The sequence below is a fragment of the Dipodomys spectabilis genome, unplaced genomic scaffold (genome assembly GCF_019054845.1).
Source record: "Dipodomys spectabilis isolate Male_0828 unplaced genomic scaffold, ASM1905484v1 ptg000001l, whole genome shotgun sequence".
Taxonomy (NCBI): Eukaryota; Metazoa; Chordata; class Mammalia; order Rodentia; family Heteromyidae; genus Dipodomys; species Dipodomys spectabilis.
This window is the reverse complement of record NW_024870678.1, coordinates 5,121,087-5,144,972: the sequence shown is the minus strand read 5'-3', so window position 1 is coordinate 5,144,972 and position 23,886 is coordinate 5,121,087. Positions and strand designations below refer to the sequence as shown.

At 39.8% G+C, this 23,886-nt stretch overlaps 1 protein-coding gene across 2 annotated transcripts in view; it reads left to right on the top strand.

The window, feature by feature from the left end:
- Fyn (FYN proto-oncogene, Src family tyrosine kinase) overlaps positions 1 to 23,886 on the top strand; it is a 175,719-nt gene that overhangs the window by 51,493 nt on the left and 100,340 nt on the right. For both annotated transcript variants that reach the window (XM_042680571.1, XM_042680415.1), the window contains exon 2: positions 11,338 to 11,407. The gene's annotated coding sequence lies outside the window, so the exon portion shown is untranslated. The remainder of the gene's footprint in view (positions 1 to 11,337; positions 11,408 to 23,886) is intronic.

The following is a 23,886-nucleotide window of genomic DNA, read 5'->3' as shown; positions in this document are numbered from 1 at the left end:
GGACAGGCTCTCTGCTTCTCTGAAGTTGGCCAGGACTCTGCCTGACTTTCTGAGCACATGCATACTAAAATGGGCACTTGAAGGACCCAGAAATCAAAGGCAGAAATGATGTCCTGGACGTTGTTTTCAGATTGTCTCTTGGAAATTTCCTTTTTATTCAACCAAGTCTGAAAAGGCAGAAATGAGCTAATCTCTATCAAGCAGTGACCCTGAAGGGAAGTATGTGTCTACTGTATGCCATCAGAAGGAAGGAAATTCCTTTTTCCTAGGCTTTCTCATCAAGGATGTTGCAGAGAATAAACCAAGGTCTCAGGAAAATATTTTTGGTGTACATGAAAAGATTGGGCAATGCATATCTAGAACTTTAAAAATCAGTAAGACAAAATTAAAACATACTATTCTATGTTGAAATGTTTGCTTCTTGCTACAGCCTTGGCATGACAGTTACCTTAAATAATTTTTTAAAAAATACAGTTGAATGAAATAGCACTTTAAAGTTTTTAGGATCCCAATTATTTTAATGATCTGCTCAAATTAAATTTCAGTGCTCTTTTTGCTCTTGTAGTGCTTACAGGAATTCTGTTTTGTTTCAGGCTTTACTTATGTTAAGACCAGGATTTCTTTCTGACATTTTGTAAAAGGGAGGTGTAGCATTCGTGTGTAAAATAGTGTATAAATTGTTAAGTGCATTGAATTTGCACTAAGTGAGCACTCCTCTGACACCAGGACCCAGATAGAATGAAGCTTAGACTCCTTCCCTGTCCCTGCCTCCTAACTGCTACCAGTGGTAACTAGTAACATGCTTTCTTGCATCAAAGGTTGCTTTTATCTCTTATGAACTTCATATTTTAACAAATATCAATATGTTGTGATAAGCTATGGTTTATTCATACTTTTTGCTGTATGATAGGCTTTTATCTACTAGATAATTTAATTCAAATTTTTCTTAGTTCAACCATTCTCAGTGGAAGATATAAAAAAAAGTTGGATTTTCTTGTTCTTTGTTTGTTTGTTTTTGGTGCTCGTGCTAGGGGCTTGCACTCACTACCTGGATACTGTCCCTTAACATTTTACTCAATGCTAGTGCTCTACCACTTGAGCCAGAGCTCAAATTCCAGCTTTTTGGTAGAAAATTGGAGGCAAGATTCTTGTGGATTTTCTTGTCCATGCTATCTTTGAACTATGATTCTCAGATCTCAGACTCCTGAGTAGCTAGGAACATAGAAATGAACCACAGACACCCAGCTACTAAGATAAAAAATAATAATAATACAAATATTATCTATTGCAATAACAAAGTATTGTGTGGCTTAAAACAACAGAAACGTAGTTGGATGCTGTGTCCAGTAATCTTAGCTACTCAGGGAGACTAAATTCAGTCTCAAGTTCAAGGCTAGACCAGACAAAACGTTCTGAAGACTTCATCTCAGTAGAGAAAGCTGGGTATTGTAGTACCCACTTTTCATTCCAGCTATAATCGAAAGTATAAATAGAAAGATTTCAGCTGGGAAGAGAAGAGTAAGGCTGAGGTGTGGTTTAAAAGGTAGTACCTTCTATCAAGTGTGAGATCCTGACTTCAAACCCCATTATTTGCCTAAATAAATAATTTTTAAAAGTTCCTTCTTGCTATAGGGATTCAGGGCCCATCCTGATCCAGTATAACCCCATCATAATTGTATGGCTGCAGCCCCATTTTGAAATCTACTTTCTGAGATACATAGGGCTTAGAACTGCAGCCCCATTTTGAAATGTACATTCTGAGATACATGGGAGTTAGAACTTGAACAGTGAACCCAGACCTGTTTGTGGAATTTTAGTGCCAGATATCTTCACATGAATTAGGTGACTGCGTAGCTCTGATTTGGGGCTTTCTATTCTAGGTGTATGTCCTTGCATAAATATTGCTCTAAATTACTATTATTCTTTAATGAACATTGCTGTCTAATAATAAAGTCTTTCAGCCTTGTTTTTCTTGTTCAGGATTATTGTTGGCCTTTAACCTTCTGCATTCCTATTCTAGAATCCGCTTGTTAATTCCCACCAGAGAAAAACATTAGTGTTTAATTTTTAAGTTGCATTTGGGAAAAATTGACATATTAAAAAATTCAGACTTCTAGTCTGTCTAGAGGGTATTAACTTCTAATATTTAGCCTTCTTGAACTTCTCACCATCGTCTTTTGCAGTTTTCAGTCTAAGAAGCTTACACACCTTTCCTTGGACGTATTCTTAGGTAATTGAAATTCTTTTGGTGGAGATTGTTTTGATGAAATAAAAAAACTAAAAGGAGAAGAAAAACGCTCACTAGACTCATTATGTGACAATATTAAGAGAGTTTCTTAAGTTTGCCAAGCTTATCAGGGCTGAGACACATCAAAATCTTAATGACTTCTAATCAAAGTTGGACAAATAAATGAGTAGTTACTCCAAAAAAATGTGGGTTGTTTCTTTTTCCTGAAAGGTACATTGTTTGAAACATGAAGTCTTAATGTATAGTTAAAGAATCTTCTTTCCTCTACCAAAAACATTTTTGGTAAGGGAAAAATAGAGAGACATTGGGTCACCAATGCTTCACCATTGAGAACCAAGTCATGGGATTGAAGAGATACTGGGACAAGATTTGGATATTGGATCAAGTGTGTAGGGGAAGGACTAGTTCTGGAATTTTCAATGCCCTTGAAACCTCAGATTACCCCAAAGTGCCATCTGGGCCAGGAAGATACCCAGGAGGATGGAAGCTTATCTTCCCTAGAATGAGAATGTTTATGTTCCAGTTTTATCTAGCATGCAGCAGTTTAATATGAGCCTTGGAAGTACATGTTTGTATATGTGGGTGTGGCATACCAACTTCTGGTACTAAAAAACCTAGCTTTAAAACTTAGATTTTCTCAGCTGGGCACCGGTGGCTCATGCCTGTAATCCTAGCTATTATGGAGGCTGAGATCTGAGGATCACGGTTCAAAGCCAGCCTGGGCAGGAAAGACCTATCTCCAATAAACCACTAGAAAACCGGGAGTGGCGCTGTAGCTCAAGTGGTAGAGCGCTCACCTTGAGCTGAAGAGCTGAGGGACAGCGCCCAGGCCCCAGAGTTCAAGCCCCACAACTGACAAAAAAAAACTTAGATTTTCTCTAACATTCCAACTCACTCCAAGATTCTGGGATCCTGGTAGCCAGCTTTCTAGTCCAAGGCTCCAAATGTTATCAACCTTGATCTGCACAGTATTGTGGCACTATGTGCATTTCCCCAGACTTCCCAGGAGCCACTCCAGAATGTCAACTTGGAGGATCTTAAAAATGGTGTCTGGCGGGGCGGGGAAGGTGGCTCAGTGGTAGAGCGCTTGCCTTGCATGCATGAGGCCCTGGGTTCCATTCCTTAGCACCACATAAGCAAAAAGAAAAAAGCCAGAAGTGGCACTGTGACTCAAGTGTAGAGCGCTAGCCTTGAGCTGAAGAGCTGAGGGACAGCACCCAGGCCCAGAGTTCAGGCCCCACAACCGGACCCCCCCCCCCAAAAAAAAAATGGTGTCTGGCTTGATGGAACAAGGGGACATGTCCAGTATTTGCACTTGAATTATAGCAAAGTGCTGTGTCCAGACAAGATTGTTAGTCTTTAGAAATAGCATAATTTTTAAGATATTTTTATTGTAAAGATAGTGTACAGAGGAGTTACAGTTACATGAGTAAGGTAATGAGTACATTTCCTATCCAGTACTGTTACCCCTCCTTTGTTTTTTCTCTACCATCCCTTCCCTTCCCTCCTCCCCAACTCCTCCCACCAAAGTTGTAAAGTTCATTTTCCACATAGTGTCTTGTACATCTCATTGTTACAGTGGATCAACCTGTATCCTTATTTCAGCATTTTGTTATTTCCCTTCCCCTCCCCAAATTATAAAAATGTGAATACAAGATACAGGGCACCAGAGTCAAATACACTAAAAACAGGGGTTATACCATGGGAGGAGAACATACAAGAGAAACAAAAAAAAATCACATAGTACATAATATGTACATCAAAAACAACAGCAAGAAAGTTAAAACCTCTTGTGTCCCTATCTTGAGGTTCATTTTGCTTAGCATCTTGTATTGTCATGTGTACATAGCTTTTGACCTAGAAACAGCATAATTTTAGAGGGCAAATCAGAAATACACTACAGAAACAAGAGCTCCTGTTTATTTTCTTTTTTTACATGTTACATAAGTGATGTTGATAAATTGATAGGAATTCATTGCTAGAAAGCTGTGATTACTAAACATGTATACTTCATTCTAATAGTATTAGACAGTTAACTGATTATATTCCAGAGCCCTTTGTTTCATCAGTTAACTGATTATATTCCAGAGCCCTTTGTTTCATTTATTTCTTCCCAAAATGAATTAGGTACCCTTGACCTAGGAGTTTAACTATAGTAATAATACAAAATGATATCAGTATTACTGTTGCTTGAGAGGTGCTGGAGGTTGTGGTGGTGAAGCAGTCCCCCCCTGACCCCTGTAGCCCTGCAGGGGCATAACCCTTTGAGCCCTGAATCTGTGTCTTTCTAGTCTAGTATCAGAGCCAAGGATCCTAGAAGCCTTGTACCCAGGCCCTTACTAGTAAAGGAAGAGCTCTTTGCTGATTTTGTGGTGCTCACAGTGACCCTCTTGTCCCTCTTGTGCTGCCCATCGCAATGAAAAAAGCAGCAGACTTTTGTAGTTTGACCTTCCTATTCTCTTAGTCTGTCCTTAGTAATACCTTTCTGTGGACTGAGTCTCTCCAGTTATCTTCTCTACTCACTTCTTCCTCTTCTTCAACCTTCTCCCCCAATCCCTAGTACTTACTCCCACTCCAGTAAATAATAAAAACACCACCACCTTGCTTGAGTCTGTAGAGCTACTTGGAGTGAAGCCAGAATTGACAGATGGGGGTGGGGGGTTCAATAGTCTAGCCTTTTCAAAGCTCCCACTATTCCCACAATGAGGAGGGAAGTCCCCTGTTGCTCCAAGTAGGCTGTGTTTCCTAAGGAACACTGTATTTTCTCATCCCCATCATCCATCCTTGGTGATTGGGCTTTGTATGCTTGCTTTTTTTTTTAATGTGTTTTGCTACCATTTGGAACTCTAATTCTTTAGACAATTGACTTTATGTTTGCAGAAACTATTGTAGCATGGAAGGGCCATATTTTTAATGCCTTGTTATTTGTGTGTGCAAGCTTCTAACACGTACCACACACTACACAGGTAGCCCAAACCAAAAGAAAGCTGTGAAGGAGAAGAGAACTCGCTGGCCCCCTACTCATTTCTCCTCTACACACACACACACACACACACACACACACACACACACACACACCCCTTTTCAAAATAAGATTCACAAAAAAATTTACACTGTTTCTTAGCATATGTATATGAGAACCCTGGCTATATCAGCACCCTACAAAGTGGGAGACTTAAAATCTTATTTATGAAACTTACGTAATCTGCTTACAAAGATGAACTAAGAGAAATAAATAAAGACTTTGATGCAGCGTAAGTCTCTTTGTTCAAGGTATTGTGCTAAAGTCAGGTGCTGCAGTTTAAAATGTTAGGAAAAAAAAAAGTTAGACAAGGTCCTTGCACTCAAAAGCTGGCTATTTCCCTGGGAGCAGATAGTAATGTAAGGTCTGTGGTAGAAAGATTGATTTTAGGGGAGGAAATTGGACAGGAACTTTAGAAAGATACTGTCATTAGAGTTACCTGGAGGAACAGATTCGCTTTCTGTTCTTTCAAATGAAGGTAAGGGCACATAAGAGGGAAGAAATGGTGAAGGCCTGGAAGAGGAAGCAGTGCTGGGAATGGCTGTGGTAAGGCTGGGCCTGAGGGAGGAAGAAGAAATGAAACCTAAGACTGAAAGGTAAATTTGGAATGATGGTTTGGGAGCCAAGTTGAAGGGCTTGGGTTGACCTTGTACTTCACAAGTTTACCAGCGTCCCGTCCCATGGTTCCTGGAAGCAGCTCAGAGATGCTATGTGGAGAAATGTCTAGCATTCCAGATTTCACTCTTACTCTAGAAATGATAGCAGCTTCTCTCAACTCCATTTTGTATCTGTCTTTTGAAAAGTGTTCTACTTTAAGGAAAACCAAAGCCTATTGGTATATGCTTGAGACACATTAATTTATTCAACCAATCAACAAATATTTTTGAGTGCCTGCTATCACCAGGCCTTGTACTAAGTTCTCCTGAGAGACATTGAAGGTTTTTGCACTAGTCATAAATTGATGGCCCAAGCATTTGGTCAGCAGTCTCGGCTAAAATCCTACCTCTACTACCCACTATTGTAAGATCTTGGGCAGCTCACAGCCTCAGTGGACCCAGTTTTTCACTTAGAAAGCATGAGGCTGGTACACTAAGTCTTTCTTATCTGAGATATTCTAGGAGGGACCTAGGCCCAGAAATTCATGTATACCAATGAGTAAAAAGGAAAGTCGAAGTAAGAGAGGTCAATTAGGAGTGACAGCAAGAAACCCTTGTGAGGCATACTCAGTCTGATGAGGGCTTTCGGTTATTTGTTCAAAAGACAGCATGAACTCTGTGCCAAGCACTGTACAATCACTGGGAACATAACCATGACCAAGACAAAGTCCCTTCCCTGAAGGCATTTTCTGTTTCAGGGTAGCAAATGCCCTAGGAACATGACAGATAAGAGCTAGAGATGCAGATTGAACTCATTGCGTAGAAAAGTGGTTGGGCATATTAGAAGTGTGTGAAGTGTCAGGAAAGAGAAAGCAAAAAAGGGATTTGAAAAAAAAGAGTTCCAAGGATATAGGACCTAGGGAAACACATTCTGTATTTGTACCATTCCTTAATAGGAAATAGGTTCTATCAAGTTAATACCACAAACACAGCCTTAGCCAAACCCAGAATACTCTCATGTGGCTAAGAAGCTAGGACCCACCAGAGGTAATGTTAATTTAGATATCCAGTTCTCCTCACCTGTATCACTCCTCTATGCAAAGCAGTTATACCAAAGCCACATATGGCTTTGTGTATTTTTTTAAAAATATATAATAGCCAGTCTATTTGGTTTCCTCAGAAAGCTCTTTGCTAAGTACCAGTGAAGTGTAAAAAAAATGGTAGAGGTGGCTGCCTAAGCTGTTACTTCTCAAATCTTTTCCAAACCAGCTGGTGCTTTTTTTCTGTTTCCCCAAGAAATTGGAGCAGATCCAGAAACAAATTCTGAGAGCCCCAAGCTCTTCCTTATTTATCCTTAGTAATTACATATCGCAGGTTGTCTTCCCTATTAGAGGGTGAGGCTGAGCAATTAGTCTCCCATTGTCTTTGCAGGAAGTGACATCTGTATGACTCCTGGGGAAGGCCAACTGTTGACCACCTGGTTAAAATAATTTGGAAAGTATTCAGCATTTCCTTTAGTTCATTGAGTCCAACTGATTTTAAAAAGTTTTAAAATGCACAAATGAATGATGGTTATGAGGACTTGAAAATACTACAAAGGGATCAATTCCTTGAGCAAAATGAGTCTTTAAACTTGGTCTGGTCTCTCTATAACTTCCCTGTCTGGACTCTTCAACATGTGGCCATGCCCAGTGCCTTGGCATTGTGCTTTCTACAATGTTTTGTTTAGGAATTAGTTCCTCAGAAAAATTTCCAACTGCAGATAGTTGAAAATCCAACTGAAGAAGGCCTACATAAACAATAAGAAACTTATTGGAAACTCAGGGGTGCCACAAACTTCAGGTTTAACTTATGTAATAACTTGAACTATCTCTGGCTGCAGCAATACAGCTACAGAAGTTCCAAGCATTACACCCACACAACATTCAGAAGGAAGGAGTTCTCCCAGAAGAATGCAGAGAAGCTCCCAGCAAAACATTCTTCACATTTCATTGGCTTAAAATTGAGCCACACATCTTGAACCAATGGCTGGTTTCTCTTGATTAGAGGCTCTCCAGTTTTAATGTATACACAGATTACCAGGTGAATCTTATAAAATAGGTTCAGATGGAACTTCATATCCAACATTTCTAAGAATCTCCAGCACAGTGGCTGGAGAAACATGGGGACTTTTTTAGAAAGAAGGAAGTGGATATGATCTTATGGAAATGAAAACTGTCTCAGGTATCCTTGTTCCAAGTATGTAATTAGAAGATTGCCTTGAAGTACACAAATCTGTGGTATGTATTAGACAAAGTACACAGGGTTACACATTCTTGTGTGGGAATACCCATAAAAGTGTTATTACTCATTTATGACAGGGTATGCATTATAATTCTAGAAACAGAAGATAAACTAGTCATGCCACCTTCCCTGTAATCACTGTTATTTTTATTTTTATTGGTGATTAATACCATATTTCTAGTATGTCTCACAAAGACCAGTTTAAATGAAATGGCTCTAAATGTTCTTAAATATAATAATATCACTCCAATTTCAGCCTTTGTTCTTTAAGTGGAGAGCACATCAGTCTTAGTAGGCATTGGGGAAGAAGCGAACACTCCCACTTGTTCTAAGAGTCACTTGACATGATGTCAGGCATGGAAAGGGCAGCCAGTGATAAATTTTTGCCAAAGCAAATGGTCACCATGCCCTGATAAGTGGTTCTCAGTGGAGAAAAATCATTATTCTTCATTTGAGAAGTATAAACTATTTTGTTTTTATTATTTTTGAAAGAAGGTACACAGGAATCCTGTGCTGCAGCTATTTAGGAAAAAGGATAGACTGACAGTCCAGGAGCAGACTCGGTGGCCCCAAAGTGAACCCTAGCCAACCGTAGAACAGGCCTTCCTGAGACAGTCACTCTGGTACTTGCCATCTGTGACTTCATATGCAAAGACATCTTTCAGGAAAGTGCTTGAAGAGAAGATGGAATTCTACTGTTGTGTCTATTTGATCTGCTAGTTCCCAAACCATAGGCTCACTTTGGTATGACTGATGAGAAACTGGCTTATAGTTTGGTCACTGGTGAATGCCAGACAGTTCTTAACTAGCCTTGTCCATTTAGAAAAATTTATCTGACCAAAACGAACTTTACAACTTTGGTGGGTGGGGGAGCAGAGTTGGGGAGGGGGGGAGGAGGGGAGGATGGGATGGGAAGGGGAAACAAAGGAGGAGGCTACAATGCTTGATAAGAAATGTACTCATTATCTTGCCCATGTAATTGTAACCCCTCTGTACAGTATTTTCACAAAAAATAAAAAAATAAAAAATTTATCTGTTCAAAGGCCCTGCAAGATGAGAAATTCTCAGCTCCCCTGGACTAGCTTGGGAAAACTGCTAGATGTGATGCTGCAGGAAGGCAGGATTATGTGTGTCTCATTCAGGTAGTCCATGAGTTATGTGATAATGGAATAATTGAATGTCTGATATGTTCCTAGAGTCCTATAAGTCAGCAACACAGACTAAGCATTCCATCTCTGAAGAAAAGAAGAGAGCATTTTGTTGACTGAGCTTCAGTCTTTTGTAATTTGAGTATAGGACATTTAGGTGCACAGCTACATAATGAGGACCTCATAGGCTGCCAAAGAGATATTAATATTAGCAAAACTCATGTGGAAAAGCAATATTATACTCTAATTCATTGACTGAGTCAAGCAGCCCTCATGAATGCCTTCTTACTGTGCATGCTGGTACTCATGAGAAGAATGAGAAAATGAGCATTTCCCATAAAACAGGAAGTACTTAAATAAAATATTATTTATTTATTTTATTTTTGCCAGTCATGGGGCCTGAACTCTGGGCCTGGGCACTGTCCCTCAGCTCTTCAGCTCAAGGCTAGTGCTCTACCACTTAAGCCACAGCACCACTTGTGGCTTTTTTCCGCTTATGTGGTGCTGAGGAACCGAACCCAGGGCTCGATGCATGCAAGGCAAGCACTCTACCACTGAGCCACCTTCCCAGCCCCAAAATATAATTTTTTAAGAGAAAGAAGAATTAAAATAATACCAAGTTTGGAAAAGCCAAGGTAGAAACATTATGATCATTATTAGAGCTTTGCTATAAACTATCTAGCTATTGAAAGAAGCCCCTTCCAGTTTTGTAAAGGATGTATCATTATACTTTTCTTCTTTTGAATCCTGTGCTTTTTGTCTATTAATTTTAGGCTTTTAAAACATTCTAAGAAATATGTCTATAGATTGTCACAGTACAAGTGATGAAAGTGATTGGGTCTCCTACTGACAGAGAGAGTACAGAAGGATCCCAGGGAGGAGACAGACCTTCTAGAGACCCAGCAGCAAGACAGGTGACTAGATTTTCCAAATCTGGTAAGAACATGTAGAACTAAAGCTGGGTGAGCTTGAGTCCCAGGCAGACATGATTTCACACATATTGTGTAGGTAAGGGGAAGTAGTGGAAGGCATGTTTGCCAAGGAAGGACTGGACAAGTTGTGCTTGGAAAGGATGCTTTGCAGAGCCCAAAGATTTGGTGGGAATGGTAGAAACTAGAGGCCAAGGGCTTGGTTTCTGCAAGGCCTGACCCAGACCGTAGAGTGTCAGGATGAGAAGGCAGAGGAGCAATGAATCCTAGCACAACAGTGCTAAGATTTAGGTCCTGGTGTGCAGCAGAAGAAGGCCATTTGAGGAGGCCTCAAGCCTGGGGAATGAGGACAATGATGATAGAAGTTTGTTTATTGAGGGCTTACACTATCCCAGGTGCTGTTAAGACTTTTCTGTATCATTTGTATACCATTCAGTTGATATTATTTAATCCTCTTAGCAACCCTATGAGGTTAGTGCCATAGTCACTATGCCACAAACAGTAAAATGAAGTCTAGAAAAGTTTGCAGACTTGCTCAGGGTCTTACAGAGAACTGAGGAGAAAGGAGGGTAAAAGAAAGAAGCATTGCTTTAGGAAAAATGTTATGAGTTCAATTTCAGATACTTTTCCTTGATAATTTTAAAGGATCAAAATTCAAACCACGTATAAGCATGGTTTGTATTTGTCTTACTGTCCAGTCTTTCTTTCTTTTTTTGTCGGTCGTGGGTCCTGAACTCTGGGCCTGGGCGCTGTCCCTCAGCTCTTTAGTTCAAGTCTAGAGCTCTACCACTTGAACCACAACGCCACTTCTGGCTTTTTCTGCTTATGTTGTGCCGAGGAACCTAGGGCCTCATGCATGCAAGGCAAGCACTCTGCCACTGAGCCACCTTCCCAGCCCCCATTTTTCCTTTCTTTATTTGCTTCTAGTGAGGTAATTTGTAAATTGTTTTTATTTTCCTGTGAAAAGCAAAGGGGCAGAACTTGATAATTGGAATTCTGTATATTGATGGATGTCCAAAACAGAAAGAGAGATCACTATTTCCAGAGAAGCACAAGGTGATTAGATTATGTCTGTTGGATGATTGGTTTTGTCTTTTGTGATATTTTTTAGGACCAGTCCTGCTGCTGTATTAGAAGACATGTGGTGTATATAAAGTTTGTGATAGTTGGTGGAAATTTTGGTATGTATTGGTGCATTTATTTCTATTACTTTTTTATTTCTATTACTTTTTTAAAAATAAAATGTTACTAATGTATTGGTACATTTATTTATATTACTTTAAAAAAAAATAGAGTGTTATTATTGAAGGCAAGCCGTTGCCTTGGTCTGCACATCTTTTACATCTGTAAAAATCTTAAATGGAATGGAGTTTTGTAATTGAATGTCATAATGAATTGGACCCTTCTGACAAGTGGATTTTTTTCTTTTTTTGCCAGTCTTAAGGCTTAAACTCAGGGCCTGGGCTTTCGCACTTGAGCCAGAGCTCTCTTCTGTTTGTTTGTTTGTTTGTTTGATGGCAGGGGGTGATAATTAGAGAAAAGAATCTCATGGACTTTTCTGCCTTTCCTGGCAAGAAACCACAATCCTCAAATCCTTAGATCCCAATTTCCTGAGTAGCTAGCCACAGGCATCAGCTTTTAAAAACTAACCTTTTTCTTCTGGTTATTAGAGTGGTGTTTTCTAACATATAAGATTGGATTTAGGAAAGAGGATGAAAGGTAAATAATATCTTTGCCAGGTCCTAGTTGCTCATACCTGTAATCTTAGCTACTCAGGAGACTGAGATTCAAAGATAGAGATCTTAAGGTAGCATAGGCTGAAAAGTCCATGAGACTCCATCTCCAAAAAGTTGAGCTTGAAGGTATGGGTTTAATGGTAGAGACCTAGCAAAGCAAGCAAGCCTAGCAAGTGCTGGGCTCTGAGTTCAAACCCCCCCCCTCCCCCCCCCCCCCAAATCCGGCCCACCACCACACAAACACACAAAAATGCTTCTGTCAATTTAGTGTATGTACTAAACCAGCTATGTAATACAAATAACAAACATACAGACCAAAAATTAGTCTCCAAAGCAGGGAACTTTTATGGCCTATACATTAAAATGAAAGAAGTAGAAAATTAGCTGCTTGAAGAATGGAAAATCATCCAACTATTAGCAAAGAGCACAAAAGTTCACACTATATAAAGTGATTTTTGAGGTGATACACAGGCTTTCACCCAGATTTGATTACTACATTGTTCACATATGTGACATTATTATACTGTATGCCATATAGATGTGCAAATATTTTATCTTAAAATAACTAAACAGATTATTTTAGAAACACATCATTAACATTATTCCATTTCTTAATTATGATTGTGTTGATGAAGCTGTGTTTTCATGAAAAATCACAGAGCTGTATGCTAGAAAGGATAAGTTTGTTGTATGTAAATGACACCTTAATTTCTTTGTCTTTGTTTCTGAGGCAAAATCTCACTGTATAGCCCAGATTGGCCTTGAACATACAGTCTTCCTACATCATCCTCCTTAGAGCTGGTACTATAGGCATGTATCACCACACCAAACTTAACCTTAATTTTTAAAATGTAAAAAAATAAACTGCTAGACAAAACAACTGGTAACAACTAAAGAAGCCAGTTACTTCAACTTGTTAAACAGAAAAAGAAGGATAGAAAAGAGAAGGAGATTGGGAAGAAAGAAAAACAATGATCTAAGGAACATAATAAGTATTTAGGGATTTTTTTAAATCACCTACTGCTATTAGTCAGTCTCTAAGCCCACCCATTTTTCCACATACCAGTCACCAGCTGAACTTCCCACCATTCATTCTTGTACTTTTGGTCCTCCAATGTGATGTTCATATCTTTTCTCACCCTATGAACCTCTTGGAGGAGACATCTGCTTTACCATGCCTCTCCTTTGCACATGCCAAGTAGAAAGAACTGTGACTGAATGGTCTGAGCCAGACACATTGCCTCAGTAGATGATGTTAGTAAGCACTCAGATTCTAACCTCATTCAGCACTATCAGTGCTGAGGGCTAGTGATGGGTTGTGAAGCATTTTTGTTAAGCAGTCTTCTAAGAATGGAGCTCTAAAATTTCCATTCAGGAGGATAGTGGTCCAGAAATTTGGGGGAGCAAACCTATCCTCTTTGATGTACTAAATGAAATGAGTGGGAGACAGCAGTAGTGCTATTTATTTATATTTTGAGGTAGAAATGTGTCAGGATGCCTCACATGTCAGGAAGTTTGAAATTCTTAAAATCAATAACTTGTGAATGCCTTGAAAATTTTAGACTTCATTTTTCCTGGCCATATCAGGGGGCAGGAGACAAATAATTAAAAAAGAGAGCAGTGGTTCTCAACATGGGACAGTTTTGCCCTCCAAAGGACATTTCGTCATTTCGGAGCCATTTTTGGTTGTTACAACTGAGGAAGAAAGTGTATACTACTGGTATATATAAGGATAGACACCAGGAATGTTGCTTAAGTATTCCAAGATGTATAAGACAGCAACATGTCCACACACACACACACACACACACACACACACACACACACACACACACAAATACAATGATCCAGCCCAAAATATCAATAGTGCTGAGGCTAGGAAACTGATGTTAGCAATAATGATAAAAAAAAAATTAATGCCTAAAGTAATCACCATTTTGAGGATTTACATTTTTTTAATATTTCAGCCTTGAATTATATGAATGTAAGAGTGTAAAAAAAGTTTGTTCAGTTGGGTACCAGTGATTCACGTCTAACTATTCAGGAAGCTGAGATCAGAGGATCTCAGTTCAAAGCCAGCCCAGGCAATAAAGTTGTGAGACTCTTATCTCTACTAAACTACCACAAAATCTGAAATTGGAGCTGTAGCTCAAGTGGTAGAGTACTAGTCTTGCGCACAAAAGCTCAGGGACAGCACCCAGACCTAAAGTTCAATCCCCAGGGCCAGAGCATGTACACACACACACACACACACACACACACACACACACACAGTTTGTTAAGAATTCAGAGAGATAAAAGGCTCATAAGAAATTACCTTTTTTATTAACCCAACTCAAAGCAAATATTGCTGTAAATCAATTCATTCAGACAGGTGGGTCTCTAGCAATTGGTAGTGAAAGATGGGTTACAAAAGATGTAAGCAAGACTCACTCACCATGGTCCTAGTAGCATTCACATGAAAGATGTCATTTCAGCCCTAGTTTCCATAGCTATTTGTTGTGTCTTCAGATGACCTTAGAGATGAAATGGCATTTTGGTTTGGGCTGGTTCTTCCTTTGAATCAAAGGTAGTGATTCTACTGTGATAAAAACGTGTTTAGGGAGGACAGAGATCTCATTACAGAAGACTGAGCTGGGTATTTTGGTACACAGGACTATATTTGCACCCATTTGTTAGTGACACCACAGTGTGGTTTAAATGTGGTTTGTTGAGAGCTTTTGCAGTCCAGTATGGCTTCATTTGCTGAAGCAGAGAGATTAAAGCAACATATGTCAAGTTGTGATATAGAACAATCTACTTGAAAAGGCTTTACTTAATTATAGGGCCCATTTGGGGAGGATAACTATGCTTTTTGTGAAGTATATTTTGGGATACACTAACCCAGTTTCTAGTCCAGTAATATCTTCCCAGAAAGGGTGTGGCATATACTGTGGATATAAATATTTCCTTACCAAGAACTTTGGTAAAATATCCTTTTGACTTTACTACCCTTATTTTCCATTTTCGAGTAGTCTTTCCTTTTATGAGAGTATGATGAAAATGTGTTCTAGGATGCCAGGGAAGAGAAGGATAAAAAGATTTCATTTCAAATAGTCACATCCAGAGATTTAAAGACTTTACATTGTCTGTCTGTGTTTTTAAGATGAATAGAATCTGGAGGAATATACAAAAGGCAAATAAGTAAACAGAGCTGAGCAACTATGAAAAATTCCACATTACCACAAAATATTGTTGTATATCTTTGGAAAAGCTGTACATTTATAACCACCTGTCCAGCCACTCCTTTAGGCCATGAGTAAGCTCATGGGCCACTTCATTGGTGGCCGGAATAGGTATTTACTTTTACTTTTGTTTTTCTAGACACTGCCTTTTACCTTGGCTGTTTGATCCTGATCTCTTTCAGTTTTCCATTCATGTTTGAGGCTTTGGGCCTCAGAGTAGAGAGCAGAACTTTCTGTCTAGTCAACATTTCCTTGAGCCCACTTAAAAGTGATTGATAAATCAGATCTGCACAATGGCATTACCTTCTCTTTTTTATACACGATGTGGAGAAAAAGAAATAGTTAAAATGGACAAATTGGTAAACACCCCCCCTCCATGGGCAATTAGCTGGGAGATGAACCTATGGGTGGAAGGAGCACTTTTTTAACCTAAATTTTGAGTTGAATTAATTAAGTGCAGGAGTATTCCAAGAAGAGGGCTGAAGGCAGCTTCTTGGAGAGATGTCTCTGGAAAGTGATGTCTCCCAGATAAAGCTACTGTTAGCTCCCTGCATCAAAATTACCCAAAAAACTTGTTTAAGAGTGTAACTTCCAGAAGAGCACAGAGGCTCATGCTTGTGTTCTGAGGTACTTGGGAGACCTAGGTAGGAAGATCTTGGTCTAAGGCTGGTGCCAGACCCTACCTGGAAAACAACTTGAAAAAATAATCAAAAGGGGGCAAGAAATGTGGCTCTATGAGTATAAGACTTGCCTAGCAATCTCAAGGCCTTGAGTTCAGCCCCAATGTGTGGTGTGTGCACATACACGCGTGCTCGCTCGCTCGCTCGCTCTCTCTCCCTCCCTCCCCCCCCTCTCTCTCACACACACACACACACACACACACACACACACAGAGCTCAGCTCCTTGTACCAATCCCAACTGACAGAACCAGGACCTCTATGGTGGATGCCATCCTATAAGAGAGTCTCCAGGGGTTTTCGAGAATGCCTTTTGTGAGAATACCTTCTCCCATCCCCCTTTTCTTGGCTTTTGCTCAGAGTTTACACTTTCATGAAAGGTTGTATGAAGCAATATAGCCCAATCTTTAAGAGTCCCATTTGAAAATGTTGTGTGAAAATTCAAAGAGATTAGAGATTAAAGTACTTATTTTGGGAATCAGCCCTGTGCATAGGAGGGCAGGGTGTCATCTGCTTTGTAATCCTGATCCCTGAAGTCATCCCACAATCCTTTTATCACTTGCTCGCCAAAAGAGGTGTCATTTTAATTGTAGGATAGTTTTGGTGACATCCTAAACCAGATTCTGTGAAGTGCTCAGAGGATGCCATCCTGCTCATCTGCTTCAGTAGCCCTTGGCTTTGCCATCTGCCCTCACTTTGAAATTCATACTGTGCTGTGCCTCTTATCTGTGACAGCATGTCTGAACCAAGATTTCCCACTTATTTCTGAATCAGTAGCTAGCGCATATTCTATTGTATGGCTTGATTGCCAAGACTGTAATAGATCCACCTGCGATCCAGGTGGTCAGGCCCCAGCCACACCCTGCCTCCACTGGCAGGCTGCCTGTTTGGAAGTGTATTGGGATGTAATTTATGGAGCTTTTTCAGTGTATAAAGAGCTGCAGTACATTTGATCTTGCTAAACGACTTCTGAGATAGTTGGAGCTAGTATTATCACTAGATAAACTCTAAAGATCCTGCATTTAGCCTGTGTTAGGGCAGGGGGCATTTGGGATATGTGGACATGTTTACTACCCTTCTCTCAAGGACTAGAAGACACTGTTAACCTGCAGTGCTATAGGTATGGGGCAGGAATGGTAAAGGTCCTGCAGTACTTGGGACAGTCTCATTCAGTGAAGAGATGTCCCTGGCACAGTATCTGTAGCATCCCCACTGAGAAACACGCCTCTGAGCTTGCACAGAATATGTAATGGAGCCAGACACACACCCACACTATCTGAATTCATATCCTTTGTAGCCCTCTGTGTTGAAAGCATCACGGTATTCATTTCTGCTTCCCTGGGAACCTAGAAATCGAATTTAGAGTGTTTGCAGTTATGCCTCTGGTGATCTGTGCACCAGAACTCAGCACAGTATGCCATACATAGACACAGGCTCTGACACCTCAGTGGCCTGGCTGGCCCTGTGCCTACCCTTCCGCCATCAATGAAAGCCCCGTGCAGGCCAGAGGGATCATTCTGTCTTTGGGAAAGGTCAGAGACCAATAGGATGCCAAACACACAGCCTTCTATTCAGTCTTACCTGCTTAAAGCTATCCTGAGAGGGGTTTGGGTATCAGTTTCAGTAGTTTGCTTTATTGTTGTTTGCAAGGGTTTTTTTTTTTTAATTTTTGGAGTTTTTTATTATCTTACGCTTCATACCTACCATAAGAGTTACTGGGAGAGCTTTGTTTTTAAAATTTGGTTTTGCTGTCCATGCAAAGAAATTGAGACAGTGGCTATGTTAGTTTGAATGAGCATACAGGACATTTATTAAAAGTCATAAAAAAAATTGAAGGGCTGGAGGTGGGGCTCAGGTGTTAAGGCAGCTGAAGGCTTGGGCTGAAGATAACCTTGATGCCACTGTGGAACTTCTCACAGAGTTAAGAGGTGATGTTAGCCAATCTTTTTCCTTCTTTCCTGGTTTTTGGGGGGAGGGATTGCTGTTGTTTTCTTCCATTTCTCTCTCTTTTGCATTTTCTTTCCTAGCTTTTTATTTTGTAAAATTGCAAATATACTCACTGGGAGTACTGTTAAACAAATGTGTCTAGCTAGGTCCATTGGCCTAAGTTCACTATTTGTTCTATATTTTCCATGATTGTTTTATCCTTCCCTCCCATATATATGTATATATAAATACATTTTACATAATTTTTCTGAACAGTTTAGAAAGTGAACATCTTGAGAGTTTGTCTCAAAAAAAAGAGAAAAAATTGAAATATATTTGTTCTAAATCTATAAAATCCAGTGTGTTTTATTTTATTTTATTTTTTTTTTGCCAGTTGTGGGGCCTGAACTCTGGGCCTGGGTGCTGTCCCTCAGCTCTTCAGCTCAAGGCTAGCACACTACCACTTGAGCCACAGCGCCACTTACAGCCTTTTTTTTTCTGTTTATGTGGTGCTGAGGAATCGAACCCAGGGCCTCATGCATGCAAGGCAAGCCCTCTACCACTGAGCCACCTTCCCAGCCCTCCAGTGTGTTTTATACTTGCAGCATATCTGAGTTTGGACAAGCCACAATTTGGTATAATGTAGCTACTGGCTACCTTCTTAGACAGCATAACAAGGTATAGGACAAAGTCTAAAGTCATACATGGCCAGGGTCTTTCAACCTCCTCAGAGAAATCTCATGCATCAGCTTTTCTGCTTTTCCTCAAATATGAATCCCCATATTTTCATTCTCTCTGTGTCACTTTTTCCTCTGGCACTCTAATTACAGGGAGATGCTTGTTGTGACCATAACTGCTAGCTCAGCAGTTTCCTTCTGGTCCTGGCTGCCTAGTCCAACCCAGGAGATCAACACATGCTGCCTGTAAATAATGGTGGATAGCACACTTGCCAGGATTCCTTTTTTCCTAGAGTAACTCAGCAGCATTTTTTAAAACCAAGTTGACTTTTATCATTCATTTCTTTTAAGCACCCCATTGCCCAAATTATTAGACTTTAATTTCCATGGGTGAGTGATAGGGACTATGATAAAAAAGAATAGTGACTCCTGGAGTTTGTACTGCAGATTTCACCTAAATGCAAACCTTGATTTGTAAGAATTGAAACTTGAAATGTTCTGACAGAACGTTTTCTACTCTTCTCATTTATGCCGGGGGGGGGGGGGGGGCGGGGGGGGAATATATGCCACCTGTTTTGTTGTCTTCCAGACATTGAGAGGGATAGATGACACCAAAACTAGCCCATGTTTTGGAAGAGAACTGAATTCCCTCTAATTTCCTTCAGTATTGTATTATTTAGGTTGTGACTAGATATTGACATTCACAGATATTGATATTCACAGATTCTCAGAAACCTGCCATTTAAATTGCTTTAGGTGTAAAGTTGTATGTTTTGAGCTAGAGTAGCATGTTGTGGGTACTTTTTATTCATCCCTCTCACTAAAACAGTGATACACTCCCTCAAATCATGATTATTTGATTTGAAATTGTTTCCATGTATGTGGATACCTATTTAATTTACAGTATTGTTCAGTAGCTGGATCTCTGCTTAATAACCAGAAATAATAGTTGAATCAAGCCAACTCTCAGTACCAGGTTTTATTTCCAAGGTCAATGCTGAATAGAAATGTTTTGATTTCATCTTCAATACTATTAATTGGCTGAGAGAGATAGTTGGCTTAGGAGAAAGAAAAAGAAAATGCAGTGGCCAAATAGCACTTACTTCTCAGGTCCTGAACCAGGAGATTGTATCAGTTCAACATGTAAGAACCACCTGCTATGACTCAATGGTATCCACTTATAAAAACTCAGGAGAAATTTTATTATGTATATATATGTATATATATATATATATATATATATATATATATATATATATCCTTATATCTCAGTAGACTTGCCCTGAAGTAACTATTGTTGTTATTGTTGCTGTTATTATTGTGTTGGTACTGGGGTTTGAACTTAGGGCTTCTCACTCAGCTTTTTCTACTTATACGTGGTGCTCACAAATTTGATGCCTTCACTTCCTCTTTTGCTAATAAGTCTCTCAATTTTTCTGCCCAAGCTGGCTTCAGACCTTTATTCTCAGATCTCAGTGTCCTGAGTAGCTAAGGTTTGGAGTATGAGCCACCAGTGCCTGGCTCTGAAATTATTAATATGCATGCATTGACAGTTTTCAAATTTTGGATACCTACCACCATGGAGAATTATTTTGTCTACCAAATACTCTGACATCTGTAGATAATCGTTCATTTACTCCCTAAAGACTTAAGGAGCAGCAGTAGGCAGTGGTCCTGCCCTTTAAGAGCAGAGGGACAATGAGATGCAGAGCATGCTTCAGAGGGCTTTTTTTTATGATTGAGAACAATAGTCAACAGTTTAAAAGGAAAACAAAAAACAACAATAACAACAAAAAAACAAGGCTCTATCATCTCATGCCAGTAATCCCAACTACTTAGGAGGCTGAGAAGCAGAGGATCACAGTTCTAAGCCAGTCTAGGCAGAAAAATCTGCAGGATTCCCATCTCCAAAATAAAGCAAAAGTCAGTCTAGAGACATGGGTCAAGTGGTAAAGCATGAGCTGAGCATGTGCAAGGGCCTTAGTTGAATCCAGACACACACAAAAAGAAAGTCTTGCTAACATTGGTAGTTTGAAATGAATGTGAATACCCCTGATATGACTTAGTTTGTGTAAGGCAATCTAGTTCCAGCATAAACTCTGGTGCTTCCGTTAGGTTAAGGGTGCAGTTCAGTTCAGGAATGCTGAACAGATACTTGTAGCAGTTTTGTTTTCCCCGTACTGAACTATTAGACAAAGCTATGGCTTAGAGTAGATGTCATTGCATACTATTCTCAAAATATTGCTAGGAAAAATATTAAAATGTTTGCTTTTTTCTTGGAGGGGGGTAGGGGGCAGTGATCCTGTGAATTCATTTAGGGCCTGGATGCTGTCCCTGAGTTTGCTTTTTTGCTCAAGGTTCTCACTCTGCCATCTGAACCACAGCTCCACTAATGGCATTTTGATGGTTAATCAGAGACAAAAGTCTCATGGACTTTCTTGTGATCCTCAGACCTCAGCCTCCTGAGTATCTAAGACTATAAGCATAAGCTAATGGTGCCCAGATAAAAATATTTTCTTGTAGGAGAGTATTTTTTAAAGTTTGTGAGTTGTAGAGGGGAAGAAGGAAAAGGATTAAGGAATACAGATGGAATGAATTTGATCAAAGCATATTACAGGCACAAATATCACAATGAAACCACTTTGTACAGTTAATAAAATGTAAAAAGGAAAAGAATTTGAGCTATAGAAGGGAAGAGGATGAAAGGTTAAGGAATACAGATGGGGTGAATTTTATCAAAGTGTATTATAGACATGTTGTAAATATCACAGTGAAGCTCCTTTGTACCGTTAACACATGTTAATAAAAATGTAAAAGAGAAAAAGAACATTTGAGTTGTAGAGGAGAAGAAGAAAAGGAGTTAAGGAATATAAACAGAGCTGATTTGATCAAGGTATGTTATAGGTATGTTGTAAATACAACAATGTAGCCACTTTGTACAGCTTAAAAATGTAAGAAAAAGAATTGGTGAGTTCTGCTGGTATTTGCTATGGTATGATTTTCTTTTTATATTTTAGGAGTATTCTTTCTAACCTAAGCTTGAGTCTTCCTTATTTTCAATATCACTGAAGTTTTTTCAAGAGAAACTAGATAAAAAAAATAAGAATAAATGATCATGGCATCCCTTCTTATGCACTGGGTAGATATTGGATTCTTGTTGTAGTTTGACTATCTTCAAAAGCTCAGCTTCCAGCTTTGTTCCTACTGCAACCATTTTGAAAGGTTGGGTCTTTAGAAATAATTACGCTGTTAAGAGAGATCCATGTCTTTCTCATGGTAATGGGCTCATTCTCATGATTCTGATTTATTATATACTCAGGTCTATTTCTTCCCTATTCTCTTGCTTCCTCCCTCATTTCTTGTCATATGATCAATCTTTTCATGTGCCCTCTTAGCTTTGCACTGTTAGCCCCTAATAAGAAGCCATGCAAGGAAGTGGCACTGTGTCTCAAGTGGTAGAGTGCTCCCCTTGAGCTGAAGAGCTGAGGGGCAGAGCCTAAGCCCAGAGTTCAAGCCCCACAACCAACCAAAAGAAAGAAGAAGAAGAAGAAGAAGAAGAAGAAGAAGAAGAAGAAGAAGAAGAAGAAGAAGAAGAAGAAGAAGAAGAAGAAGAAGAAGAAGAAGAAGAAGAAGAAGAAGAAGAAGAAGAAGAAGAAGAAGAAGAAGAAGAAGAAGAAGAAGAAGAAGAAGAAGAAGAAGAAGAAGAAGAAGAAGAAGAAGAAGAAGAGGAGGAGAAGGGGGGAGGGGAGGGGGAGGAGGAGGGAGAGGGGGAGGAGGAGGGAGAGGGGGAAGGGGAGGGGGAGGAGGAGGAAGAGAGGAGGGGGAGGAGGAGGAAGAGAGGAGGGGGAGGAGGAGGAAGAGGAGGAAGAGGCCGCCGCCACCAAGCCAAGCAAATGCCAATGACATGCTTTGAGACCTGTAGTACCATGAGCCAAAATAAACCTCTCTTCTTTACAAATTATCCAATATCAGTTGTTCTATTACAGCAAAAGAAAGTGGACCCTATTTGATTTTGTAGACAGCATTTGAGAAAGGCTGTTAATACTATAATGAGAATGGTAACTACCTACATAGGGTGTCACTGCTCTTAGTACACACTTTCTGATTGTTACCATTGTTGGTTTCTTTGATCCTACAAGACGTTTTCAACAATTTCACTGTTGTAATAGAAAAGATCACCATGAATCTGTTCACATACAATTTTGTTTAAAAGATGAAATGATAATTCTAGAAGTGGTCTGTGCATTGGAAATTTTTGTGGCTAATTTGCCTGCTTCCAAATTCTAAAAGCAATGTGATTAGAAGGAAAAAAGATGGTGACCTGAGTGCGGCATGGAGCTTTAAATGGCAGGATGGTTAAGACATTCTCTTTGGTATTGGATGTATGCTTGAAACTGAGTTCCCCTGGTGACAGCTGTGGGGTCTTGGGCTTTTTTGCCTCTGTGAACTTCAATTTTTCTACATCCAACATAGAAGTAAAGGAGATAAGAAATGTACTAACATGATGCCAGACACTAAGAAATGCTTATTTGGTATCAGGGCTCTTCACTTTCCCTTTTTTAGCATATGTATTGATCTTGTCATTCCCTTGTCTCAACCCTTTTCAAGGCTTTCTTCCTTCCCTAAGAAAGGCCTGAACACCGTCACTGGGCATTCATGGCCTCCACGATCTGTCCAGTCCACCTCTCCAACACATCTAACTGCCCCACTTTGTATTCAGTCCTGTAGGAAAACCAAAGAATCTTTAGTGCCTTTGGTAGACTTAAGGAACATTTGTCTTCCCTCTTGGACTTGGTACACCTTCCCCCACCTATTAGACTCTAAATCCAAGGTACTAACAAGGCTATTCTTAAATGCTCCCTACTTACTGCTTCCTCAGCTAGAAAATTCACCTCTATGCCCTATATTCTATGTCTTTCTTATTGTAGGTGTTTAGAAAAAAGAACAGAAGAATGTGTGGAATATGTTCTAGAACAGAGAGTACAAGCCAGAAAAACAGGTAAAAGTCACTTTCAGGGGATTATTTGTCTGAAGGAAAAGGCATTTTTGGTGTATTGGTCAGCTCAGGCTGCCATAGCAAAATGCCAGAGACGGGAGTGGGGACAGCGCTTAAACAGGAGTATTTTCTCCAAGTCTGCACACTGGAAGTCTGAGATCAAAGTGGCAGCAGGGTTGGTTTCTGGCCAGTCTGTCTCTGGCTTGCAGGTGGCCGCCTTCTCACTGAGCCCTCACATAGCCTTTTCTATAATGTGTGCTCCCAGTGTCTCTTCTTCTTCTTTTAAGAACATCAGTCCTATTGGATCAGGGCCTACCCCTTGTCCTTATTTAACTTTAATTAAAGGCCTGTCTCCAGTACAGTCACACTGAGGGTTAGGACTTCACACTAATTTTCTAAGAACACAATTCAGTCCAACACGCA